The following is a 12,802-nucleotide window of genomic DNA, read 5'->3' on the forward strand; positions in this document are numbered from 1 at the left end:
ACTCATGTAATAATTTCAGTATTGACTCATAGGTATTCACTTTATACTTAAGCAATAACCCAATACTACATTAGATATTTTGTTGCTCAAAATATTCTGGCTTTGTCCACTGGGAGCTCATTCAGGTTATCTTTGTGTCCCTTTGACATGCCCCAATCCTTTTGGAGTTTTCAGTGCCTGCTTCTTTATTTTAAGACACTACGAGATGTCCTAAGCTCACTTGTGTATTCCCTGGCCCATCTCTTGACACCGCCTTTTCTCCAAGGACCCCTGGTTCCTTTTATTGTCAAATTGCATTAGAACTAAGATCTGGACACTAGGTTTGTCCATTCTTACTGAGCGTCATCGCTTCTATGTCTTCACAGTGGACGGAGGTAGGAAATACATGTAGATATTAACTCATGTATGCATACACATATATAGTTATTTCTGTATCTATATGGCTGAATTTATATTAAGCTAAACATGAGGTCATACTGATATCTTTGACTCCAGTGCAGTACAACCTGTTTCATTCTAGCCTTTTCCTCTTGCCTATCTGCACCTCTCTCTCCAAAAGTGAGAAGCCTGCCTTCTACCATTTACCATCCACTTAATTAATTCTAGTATCCACGTACAGCAGTGTCAGAATTGTTAACCCGTACCCGCAGGAGAAACAACTCTGCCAACTAGAAAACAGAGTGTATGTGTAGTGCCTTTTGTCTTTAGTCTCACAGTTTGCAGTCAAAACACTGCTTTCCAAAGTTATTCAAGTCCGAACTCGTTTTCCCACCCCCTCAGTAATGGACACCGTGTTAAGATGCTAAGTCTGTGGTAATTTGTTACACAGCAGGAGAAAACGAATAGATCTATATCCTGAAAAGTTTTTTGTTGGCTAGTTTTGAGATCTCATGGGTCCAAGAGCACTTCAGAATCATTCCAACTTACTGTAATTTCTTTGCCCCCACCCCAGATCGGACACTTTGAAGCCCACCTCCTACTTCAGCTGCTGTTCTAACCAGTCCACTGGGCCTCTCCGTGCGACTGTTGGTGAGTGTGTGGTCCACCAGCTCTTGATGGTCTCTCCCCACCCAATAATATGGGGGGTTAAAGAGATACCTTCCCACATGCGTATGCTGTTAAATTCCAGTGGCTTTTGATTTCTCTCTTATTCCTCTGTTCTATAGATTCTTGAGGAGGTTCCAAAAATATACTATTACCTGGGCCACCTTTCCATATTTTTGGTTGTTTTTTCATCCAAAACATTTACTTATTTATTTATTTTTAGTTACGTGTTAATTAACTTGAATTTAATGTTTTTAATGTTTATTTTAGAGAGAGACAGAGCACAAGTGGGGAAGGGGCAGAGAGAGAGGGAGACACAGAATCCGAAGCAGGCTGCAGGCTCTGAGCTGTCAGCACAGAGCCCGACACGGGGCTTGAACCCATGAGTTCATGACCTCAGCTGAGAGTTCATGACCTCAGCTGAAGTCTGACGCTCAATCGACTGAGCCACCTAGGCGCCCCCTAACTTGAATTTAAATAATTTTTTTTTTTTTTTTAAAAAGGCAATATGGAAAGACCAAAGCTGTTCCCCTACATTAATCTCCTTCAGGTTAACAGGTACAGGACTTGTCGGCTGCAGAAATTCTTGTCAGGATGTGACGCAGACTGTCGCATCTGTTTCTTACTATTTGCTGTAAACAAAGACACGGTGGTAGGCCTACCCATTTATCATCATTCTTTCATTTCCTTATTTGCCAACTCGACTGTGCCAACATGTTAGAAATGGATAAAGCTTAACATAATTTTAATATATCAAGAAATATATTAATAAAATATTTTAGAGTTAAAAAAGGATTTATTTATTTATTTATTTATTTATTTTAGGTGTAAGAGCACTCCAAAGTGTTTTTTCACAGAACGAAAGGGGAAGGAGTCTCTAAACTCTTCTTTTCTTACGTAAAGGGGGAACTTTCAAATTAGAGTCTAAGTTGAAAATTCGTTCTCTCCATTCCACGGAAAATGGCTGCTATGTGACTTCCTGTGTAAGATTATTAAGTGTCCTTCCAACAATATTTGTTGTCAACTGTTGGGCTTAAAAGGGACTTTTGTCATCATCAACATGATGACGAGAAATAACGGAGGTCCACGAAAGATTGCAAAATTCCGCAGTTAAATTACAGAGATGGAATTAACAACTTAGCAACCAGCTTAGCAACATAACTACACTCAGCACACGCTGCAGCCTCTCTTACATCATGCTGAAGTTTCTTCTGTTTTCCACTGAGGGCTAGGATTATTGCCCTGAAGAGGCATCCAATGGTTTTAGGAAAATAAGTAAGTATTCCGGAGAGTGGAACTTCACAAACAAAGGCAAAGGAATGTGGCACATCGGAGCATTTTTTTATTCTGCTTATGTAGTATTTTGATCATTTTTTTTTTTTTTTACTATGATCATTTAACTTAATGCCTAGGACAGTAATTCTTATTCTTGTGTATGGATCATTTTAAGATCTTTTTGACATTCTGGTCCATTAAATTTTAAGTGGTACATAAGAGTTTATATTTCTAATTTCTAGCAAGCCCTCAGGTGATGCCACCTTGAATAGCAAGGGCCTAGAAGACTTATTAAGGATCCAAGTAGCTATGCATCTCCTAATTTTAAAGAACACTTTGATATATATATATATATATATATATATATATATATATATATATATAATTTATTATATTACATATATTATATATTATATATATCATACACACACACACACACACATATATATATATATATATATATATATGCAAACTCTATATGCATATATATGGAGAGACAGAGAGACAGAGTGAGGCAGAGATTTTCATGAGATTTAATAGGATTTATGTCCTAAAAATGTTAAGAACCATTAGCCTACATGATAGGGTTCAAATTCCCTAGGATAAAATGTAAATTCCTACATAACATTCCTCATTGTATTTTCTTTAAGTGTCCTTTAAGTTGCTTGCAGTCTAGCTATGCTCAGGACTTATCATAAAGTTGAAAATCATATATGATTCTTAATAGTTCCCACTTCGAGTAGAATTAGAATCTCCTCTTGTTCTCATAAATCACTTTCAGATACCTGCATTCATTCTTCAGCTAACATTTATGATCAACTTTATTTGTATATTATATTTTGTACCGAGTCTTAGGGATATAGAGATATGCAATGATCTCTACCTGTGGCATTACTGTAATTATTTGTTAAAAGATACTTCACTTAGTAAAGTGTTCTCCTTGAACGTTTACCAAGTGTTGGTTCGTTAAATAAATAGAAAAGAAAGAAAGAAAGAAAGAAAGAAAGAAAGAAAGAAAGAAACAAGAGAAAGAGAGATGGAGGGAGGGAAGGGGAAGAGAGAGAGAGAGAGGAGAGAGGAAGGATGAAGAGAAAAAAAAAGAAAGAGAGAGGAAAGAAGAAATAAAAGAGAGGAAGGAAGGTGTTGAGGTGAAAAGAACCCGTGCGGCAGGTATGAAGGGCTGGGTTGGAAAGTCTGAAAACTATGAAGCACAGCGCTGGTAGTCAGGAAGACCACAGCCTATTGGGACTGCAGCTATTATGTATGAAAGATCATGAGATATGTTACTTTAAAATATTTTTTGAAAGTAATGACCCATAGAATCAGAAATATATCTAACGGAAAATCTTATGGGGAACCGTCACAACATTGTGTTTTTTCCCTGTCATACACATTCCCTGTTAATAGTACAAGAACTATTTAGAATAAAAGCTAATACTGATCTTTTTCCAAATTTCTGGTTTAGAAAGATCATAGGATAATCCAATTGGATAGACAGGTAGTAGACAAGAAAACACACAGTCAGGATGGTCGTGTGAGACTGTCCCTCATTTATTGGTACAAAGCATTATTTAGTTTTCTCAGAAACATCTGCTCACTAGGTTTAAAGGTTATCAGACAGAATTCACAAATATTGGCTTACAATTTGTAAGGGTTATTTCCATGATACTTGGTATTTGGGGGAGTTGTTGCTGCTAGACATATTCCTTTGTCACAAGGGTCCTCACACAGCTCCGAAAAATAGAGGCGCAGTGGGAGAAGCTGGCAAAAAAATTTGCCATTTGATTCACAAAACTCTTCCACTGGGAGATGTCCCTTTGCTTTGAGAATCCCTGTGGTATGTATTGCATGAAGTCAACTAAAAATAAATAATTACTGCACTGTAAGAAACCATGTGAAAAGTTTGATGAAATGCAGGTTGACGAATAAAAGCAAATAGCAACACCTAAAATAATTTACCAAGAGCTTACAAAATAATTCACCAGATACATGTCTAGACATCTGAAGTTTCACCTAGTGAAAGGGCTGTAGAGAATATTCCTTGCCCACCTCACTGTGTTTAATTCCCTTTTACTCATTGTGCCAAGGTCTGGCCTCATCAGATGCCTGCTATTCCTGGTGAATTGAAAAGAAGTTGTACAGATACCTGGCCATTATTAATCACTGCCTCTATTGTCAAAAGCTATTTCCCGATATTTTATCTCATTCCATCTAAAAATTATTCTGATGTATTTATGGTTGGCTCTTCTTTTGTACTACAATTTGGCATATGAAAATGGTGCTCTACAAATCAGACAGTAGTGAAAGTAATAATTTGTCCACACAAATTAGACTCTGATGTACTACTATTCTCCAATGTCTCTCATATTCGCCTTTGTATTTCCAACCACTGTGGATTTTTTTTTTTTTTAGATGTGCAAAGAAAATTGCAGCTATTTAAAATAACCTAGAGAGGGAGAACTGTAGGCAATATCCTAACTACCTTAGCCCTTTACATTTCAGCACGCTTGTTGCCAAGGAAACCACTTGGGACTTTAGGGAAATTTGTGGATATTTAAAATGGATTGTGCCCGTACATAGATAGACACTTGCACAATTCACATTGCAGAATAAAAAGCTTCCAGTCTTGCAATATTAAGCCTGGAATTTCAAGGACTGAAGATGGGAAATAACAAAATGTAAAGGCTTATTCACTTATATGCCAAAGAATGTGCTGTATATAGTATTTCAGATTATTCGGCTAGGCTGTTAAAAAAAAAAAAAAAAAAAAAAAGTTAAATCTAGCCGGAAGAGTAAAGAGTGCAATATAAACCTTATAAACATTACATTTTCATTTGTATTTGTGATTTGCAAGTTGAACACTGCATCAGCATTTTAACAATTAACTCCCAAGATATATTTCAGTTTTTAAAATCTAAAAAGGAAAGCAAATGCATTCTTGCTGGCGCCCTGTTGGAAATTGGCTGAATTTTACATAAATGTAAACATGAATCTTTCCTCACCATACTGTGAGCAAAGTGCAGAGATTAGAGGAGGATAAAGAGAGGTTAACGTATCAAAATCCCCAAACTAGTTTTTCAGTTTTTCTGTGTTTGTGTCTGTCCTCTTATTCTTTATTCTTTTATAAATTTCTGCTGAAGATGTGCTGTTTCTAGTGAGACAACCAGCTGCAGAGAAGAAAGCAGATGGACAAAATGACTTGCAAACATTACCTTCACATATTCGCGTGGTTTAATTTTGAACCTATACTCAGATTCTTACTCTCCCTAGACATGCAGGTTGAATAGACCATACCCTCCATGTACTCTCATCACAGGGGAGATTGGGCTTTACCCTGTGTATTTAAGGAATACCGCAGTCCCCACCTATGCATCTTTTTATTTTTTAATATTTATTTATTTTTGAGAGAGCACAAGTGGGGGAGGGGTAGAGAGAGAGGGACAGAAAGTCACAAGCAGGCTCTGCATTGTCTGCACAGAATCCCATGTGGAGCTCTAACCCACGAGCCATGAGATCATGATCTGAGCTGAAGTTGGATGTTCAAGTGACAGAGCCACCCAGGTGCCCCCAGCTATGCATCTTAATGGACTCTAGAACATCTGTGCAAGAGGTCTGCAAAGCAGCAGATCTCTGTTCAGACAATGTATGTGCTTTGTTTTAAGAAAGATTTAACTGAGGTATGGTGACATAGGAGTTTCTACCTTCCATAGTTCCAGAGTGTGAATAATGAAAATCTGTGGTCAGAAGTAAAGGATAAGATGCAACTCAAAAATAAACAGTGTGCAAACCTCCTAATAATTTAATGTTATGAGGTATTGCAATTTCCATCACTTTTATTCTTGGACATGTGTTTCCAATGAAAAAGTAGACAATTATACAAACATCACCTTCATATACTAGCTGAAGATTCATAATGAGCCCAGGTGGCTAACCACTTTCCTGGTCCAAATCGCTTCTAAGATAGTTAAAATGATACAAAAATTGGAGGGACGATGCATCCATACCAGAAGTTAATAAAAGGTATTATTTAACTGAAAATAACACAGAGGAATTCAGCTAGATATTTTTTAGATAGAGTTCAACTGAAAAAATTTTAATGAGTAAAACCAGAATGACAATGCAGAAAGACAAGAGATAACTATTTGGACCCAGCAGAAGCAGCTTAATTGATAGGGGCACAGCACTAGAGACAAGGTTGACCTATGGGAAAGGCAGAGAGCCTTGGGATCTTTTTCTCTTTTTCTCCGGGACAAAGAACATTAGAAAGAAGTTCCCTGGGGATGCCTAGGGCACCTCCAAATAAAAACAAAATTAGTGGGCATCCACACCTGCCCCCCACCCATATGTCTGGGCTTTTCTCTGCATTAGCGGGCTTTCCACCAGATACAACAGGCAGCGACGTCACTTGGACAGTGAGAAAGAAAAGGGTTAGGATACCCCCTCAATTTTGGAAAGATGTTGGTTATTGATAATATCTCATCATCCAAGGTTGGGTGAAAACAACACCATAGCATATAGCTTATAAAAAGATTATAGCTAAAGAGGAGGTGAGCACAGCACCTCAAAATCAAAGAACAAAACTACTTCAAAATAAAATAAATACTACAGCACAAAGAAGCAGATTTTAGAAAGTGTCTGCTTTGTCTTGCAGTAAAAAGAGAAAGAAATGAACACCGTGAAACAAGAGATGAAAGATGAGAGGATAAGACAATAGACAGAGATATAAAAAGGAGCGAGCTGGGAGCCAGACAGCAGAGCAGAAGGAGCTGAACGAGATAAGGAAAAAAATGAAAGAAAACGAAAGATACAATAACTAATTTTAAAACTGCTTTGAAAGCAGTAAAGAATCCATACTGTACAAACGGAATCAAGGAAGCGAAAGCTGAAATTTTGAGCTGCTTAAAGTATTTATTATTTGGCAACAATAAATTGTTCATGGTTTCACTAAATTTTAAAAATCACAAGTATTAGGGTAACCTGGGGGGGGGGGGTGAGAAATGAAGATTACATCAGAAGTTGATATATGTTTTAAAAATCTAATAAGTAAATTTAAAAATAATCACTTGAGTAAAAACAACACAAAAGTTCGATACCATTGGGAAGCTCCTAAACAGTATTAAGTAAAAAAGAAAGTACATTAGATACATAAATTTAAAAAGCTAAAAATGAGCGAGGGGAAATAAACAGATACATAAGAAAATAAGAAGGGAATGCCTAAGTCAATAATTTTGAAAAGCTAACTGAAATACATAATGTTCTAGGAAATATATAAACTAAAAAAAATCCCAAAGTTCAATGATTTTATTTTTTTTTTTTTATTTTTTTTTTCAACGTTTATTTATTTTTGGGACAGAGAGAGACAGAGCATGAACGGGGGAGGGACAGAGAGAGAGGGAGACACAGAATCGGAAACAGGCTCCAGGCTCTGAGCCATCAGCCCAGAGCCTGACGCGGGGCGCGAACTCACGGACCGTGAGATCGTGACCTGGCTGAAGTCGGACGCTTAACCGACTGCGCCACCCAGGCGCCCCCCAAAGTTCAATGATTTTAAAAGGACAATTATCACAAAACATATTTAGTAATCAATATTCCAGATTTCCTAAGGAGAGTTTTCAGATGCATTTGGTATTATAATTTCTTTCAAATTTACAAGAAACAAATAATTGTCTCCTAGAAATAGTTCCAGGGCATAGGAAAGGAAGAAAGCCATGCTAACTTGCTTCTAGAAGATAACATAACCCTTCAGCAAAACCTGACATAAAAACTAAAGACAGAACTCATTTAAGACTTAAAAACAAAAAGAATATTGTTAATGAAATACTAGCAAAACAAATCCAGAATCTTTATTAATCAAATAATATAAACATATCCAGGTAGGGTCTGTTCTAGTAAGATTATGAAGAATCGGTATTAGAAAGCCCTATTAATGTGTAGTCATATGTAAGAAGCAACAAAAATTATATAATCATCATAGTTGCTGAGAAGATATTTAATAATATTAAATATTCATTCCTGGGATAAAAGTGGTTTCAGCTAACAAAAAAAAAAAAAAAAAAAACAACCCAGAATCTTCCTTAATATAAAAATTATATAAAGCCCTAATGGTGCAGCAATGTCACTTCTCCCCCAAATTATCTGCAGATTCAGTTGAATCCTAATTAGAATCCCAACAAGCAATTGTGTAACGATGTGTGTGTGTGTGTGTGTGTGTGTGTGTGTATAAATGGACAAGCTGAAACTAAGGTGTATATGAACCCGCCAATATGGAAGAACGAAGTTTGTGATTTTATATTAATGGGACCCAAACTTATATAAACCTATAGTAAAAAGATAGTGTGGTATTTGCAAAAAGATAGACAAATAAAATAAGAGAATGGAATGTGGAATCCAGAAGGTGGGGGAAGAATGATTGAAGTCAAAAAGGAGTTAGGAGCCAAAGCTTCTAGGGTATTGTGAGCCCTTGCAAGGACTTTGCCTTTACTCTGAAGGAGACTGGAAGTCAATGGAGTTCTCTGAAGTGACAAAATCTTATTCATATTTTGAAATGATCACTCTGGCCATTGTGCTAAGAACAAATGGTAAAGAAGACAGAGATGAGACAAGGGAGAATGATTTGAAGACTAGCACAGGGGCACCTGGGTGGCTCAGTTGGTCAAGGGACCAACTTCCACTCGGGTCATGATCTTGTGGTTCATGAGTTTGAGCCCCATGTCGGGCTCTGTGTTGACAGCTCAGAGCATGGAGCTTACTTCAGATTCGGTGTCTCCCTCTCTCTCTCCCCCTCTCCCATTCATGCTCTGTCTCTCTCTCTCAAAAATAAATAAACATTAAAAAATTTTTGATGGATAGCATAATAATTTAAGCAGGAGATCATGTTGGCTTGCACCATTGGATTTGGTAAGAGGTAGATTCTGAATTCATTTGGAAGGATTTGCTGATGGATTGGGTAATGTGAGAGAGAAATCAAGGGTCACTCCAAAGTTTAGATCCTAAGACAGAGGACTAAGCAAATGGTAAATTACCGAACTGGGAAATATTGTGGGAAAAATATTGAGTAGGGAATCAGGAATTCCTTTTTAGATAAAATAAGTTTGAAATGTCTATTAGATATATCCAAGTGAAGATGTCAGTGAAAAGCTATTAGATATCTGAATCTGGGGTTCAAGAGAGATGTATAAATTGGAAGTCATTTAGTGTATACTTATGTTTAACCTCATGGTAGAGCGTCTCACCTAGGGAGTAAGAAATGTGTGGAGTTGTCCCTGGATCACTTCATAATTGGAGTTAGTACCCATTCTGACAAAGATCACTTCTGCCTCAGGGAGAACGAACACTTGTAATTGGCCATTGGTTTTGGCAACATGGAGAGCAGTTACTTGGACAAAATGTGTGTTGGTGTAGTGATGGGAGCTAAGGAGTGACTTGCGAGAGTTTAAGAAAAAAGTAGGTTTGAAAGTAGATCTTATTATTAGATGATATTAATGCATACATTTAATTTTCTGGGTGTACAAAAAGCACGTGGTTTTGTAACAGAATATCTTTGTTCTCAGGTGACATAGGCTGATGCATTAAGGTGCAAAAAGTCATGATGTCTGCAACTGACATTTAAAATATTCAGGGGAAAAATACATCTCGTGGGATAGATAAAGAAAATGTGGCAAAAGAAAATAAAAAAAATTAGGGACAACAGCAAGCTTTTCTTTGAAGGAATTTGATGTAAAGCAGTGGAAAGAAAGAAGAGATGGATGGAAAGGGATGGTCAAGAGAAGATCTTTATATATGAGTGACATAACAACATGTTAGACCCTGGGAATGATCCAGAAAGTGGAAAAACTTGACGATGCAGTGAGTGAGGTATGGTTGCTAAAGCAATGTAACTAGGGAGACTAGATGTGACGGAATCTAGTGCACCAGGAGAGGCATTAGCCTAATTTTTATTTTCTTCTTGTATGTCTCCATACTTTCTAGATTACCTACGATATATATATGGTATATATATATGAGATATATATATGAGATATATATGTACGAGATATATATATATATATATATATATATATATATATATATATCTTTTGTATATATTTTATCACCTTCTGTAATGCATTTAAAAGCAGAAGCAGCATTGAACTAACTTTTTTAAAAGTGAAAACAAAAGTAAAAAAGATCTAATAGCAAAATATGAAAAAACACCAAATAATATATCATGAAAGTATTTCATGCAAGGTGAAAACATGTCGAGAATGCATTAGATAACGTGCTTTGTGGATAGAGGAGAGACAGGGAGAGGAGGGGTCTGCAAACCCCTCACCTATGAGGCACACCCAGCCCTCTACCTGTTTCTGTAAAGTCGCAGGGACACCACTGCCCTCATTCGCTTACATATTGGTTATGGCCGCTTTCACACCAAAGTGGCAGAGGTGAGAATGTGTGCACCAGAAAGCCTAAAATATTGCTACTTGGCACTTTATGGAAAAGAGTTTGTGAACGATAGAACCTTGCTATTCAAAATGTAGTCTCCAGACTGACAGCATTAGCACCACCGGCTATGGATAAGAAATGCAGGATATCTGGCTCCACCCCAGACTTACTGAGTCAGAATATTTCATATTAACACACCTCCCAAGTGATTCAAATGCACATTAAAGTTATAGAAGCTCTTACGTGGAGTGCATCCTGAGATAGAGAATATACTTTCCTCTTGTGCTCAGGTAAAGAGACCTGAGTTCTTTGTCAGCCTTACCACCAATATTCTTTAAAGTTTCAGTGTATCATGCATTAATATCAGATATGATTTTTAACTTCTTTTTAATGTTTATTTTTGAGACAGAGAGAGACAGAGCATGAACGGGGGAGGGTCAGAGAAAGAGGGAGACACAGAATCCGAAGCAGGCTCCAGGCTCCAAGCTGTCAGCACAGAGCCCCACGCGGGGCTCTAACTCTCTAGCTGTGAGATCATGACCTTAGCTGAAGTCAGCGCTCAACCGACTGAGCCACCCAGGAGTCCCTTATTTTTAAAACTTCTTATTATTCAGTCTGTAACATATTTTGGATCATTAGTGGATGAAAACCTCAACAGAAAGATGCCCTGAAGTGGTAACTATCCTAAGGTTGTTGGTTATAGGAAGATTTCATAACACTTGCAACCTAGATTGAGCCAGTGAGTGTTTTCCAACCTTAACTGCTCCAGCTTTTAGGCTTTGCAAATTCACCAGGCTGAGTTCCAGAATCAAAATTTCAACCACTATCATCACATTCGGATGGTCTATCCTGAACCCTGTCCCCTCAAACACAGACAAAACACAAAGTATGCAGTATTCCAGCCAATGAGCTGTAGTTGAAAAGGCAAAACCAGAACCTGAACAGGTCCATCCAAATCAGTTTTTAATTATCCAATGGGAAGTCAAGACTAGCACCTTTATTTGATTTCAGAATGTGATGTACAATGTCATAGCAAATTTACTTTCTTCATTATATTCTTGAAGGTCCTATTTTAATTGCCTCAATGTATGGAGTACACACTAATTGGAAGGTTTAGAGAGATGCAAAACAGTAGATTATTCCTATACGTAAGTAATTAAATTTAAAACAAAGATTTATTGAGCTCTACACAGGACAAGGTAGTGACAACAATTTAAGAATCCTCAAAGGATTAACTAAAAGTTACCAGATTTATCTGATAAGTGAGAAAATGCAATTTTTTTCACACCCTGTTTAACTACAAGAACACAAGAAAATGTAAACTTTATTTAGTATATTTCAGTACCTTGGAGTTGTGAAATTTTATTAAACAACTGGAGTAAATCAGGTATTTTTAGGTCAAAATAATAATTTAGAGTATTGACTTTTTATATCTTGCAAAGGAAATTTGAAAAGTAAAATTATATATACATAATAATATATTATATATATTTTACCTTGGGTAGGGAAGAGCGGCATGGCTGAAACATGGATGTGTCTCTAAAGATACATAGCACTAAAACATAAAGAAAACTTTAATACCTAAAATAAAAATGTTCTATTTAAAACCAGTTTTGTCACATGTTTAATTTTAATTTATAGGTAATTTAGCAATAGCTCTATTTTTATTTCTAAAGTTTAATAATAAACTTGAAAAAATACAGTTAAGTTTTATTAAACAAGTTAGATTGAAAAATTATGTTTCACATTGTCTAGCGTTCCCTGGGTTTTTGGGTTTTTTTTTTTTTTTGTATTTTAATTAGCCATTTTCAGGTTATGTTTCACTTTATTTTCTTTTCAATTGATTTCTATGAGGAATTTGTATTTTTTAATGTAATTTAAATATCAAAAAAATATTGAAGATGGCCAGTTAGTGAATTTGTGACATATTTAAACTTAATCTAGGTCCAGGTGGGAAAACCACAAAACTGAAGTGTCAGCTTGGCAACTCATGTTTTTCTGAGGTACATAGAATTTGAAATGTTAAACCAGTTTCAACAAAGATTTATATGGCAGCCATTGA

At 36.4% G+C, this 12,802-nt stretch overlaps 1 long non-coding RNA gene across 1 annotated transcript in view; it reads left to right on the plus strand.

Moving 5' to 3' along the window:
* The first annotated feature begins 2,029 nt into the window (after positions 1–2,029).
* The window catches only part of LOC122211237, a 52,293-nt gene continuing 41,520 nt past the window's right edge, over positions 2,030–12,802 (plus strand). The window contains exon 1 of the long non-coding RNA XR_006198576.1: positions 2,030–2,319. This is a non-coding gene — a long non-coding RNA (uncharacterized LOC122211237). The remainder of the gene's footprint in view (positions 2,320–12,802) is intronic.

This window comes from Panthera leo, chromosome F2 (genome assembly GCF_018350215.1).
Source record: "Panthera leo isolate Ple1 chromosome F2, P.leo_Ple1_pat1.1, whole genome shotgun sequence".
NCBI lineage: Eukaryota > Metazoa > Chordata > Mammalia > Carnivora > Felidae > Panthera > Panthera leo.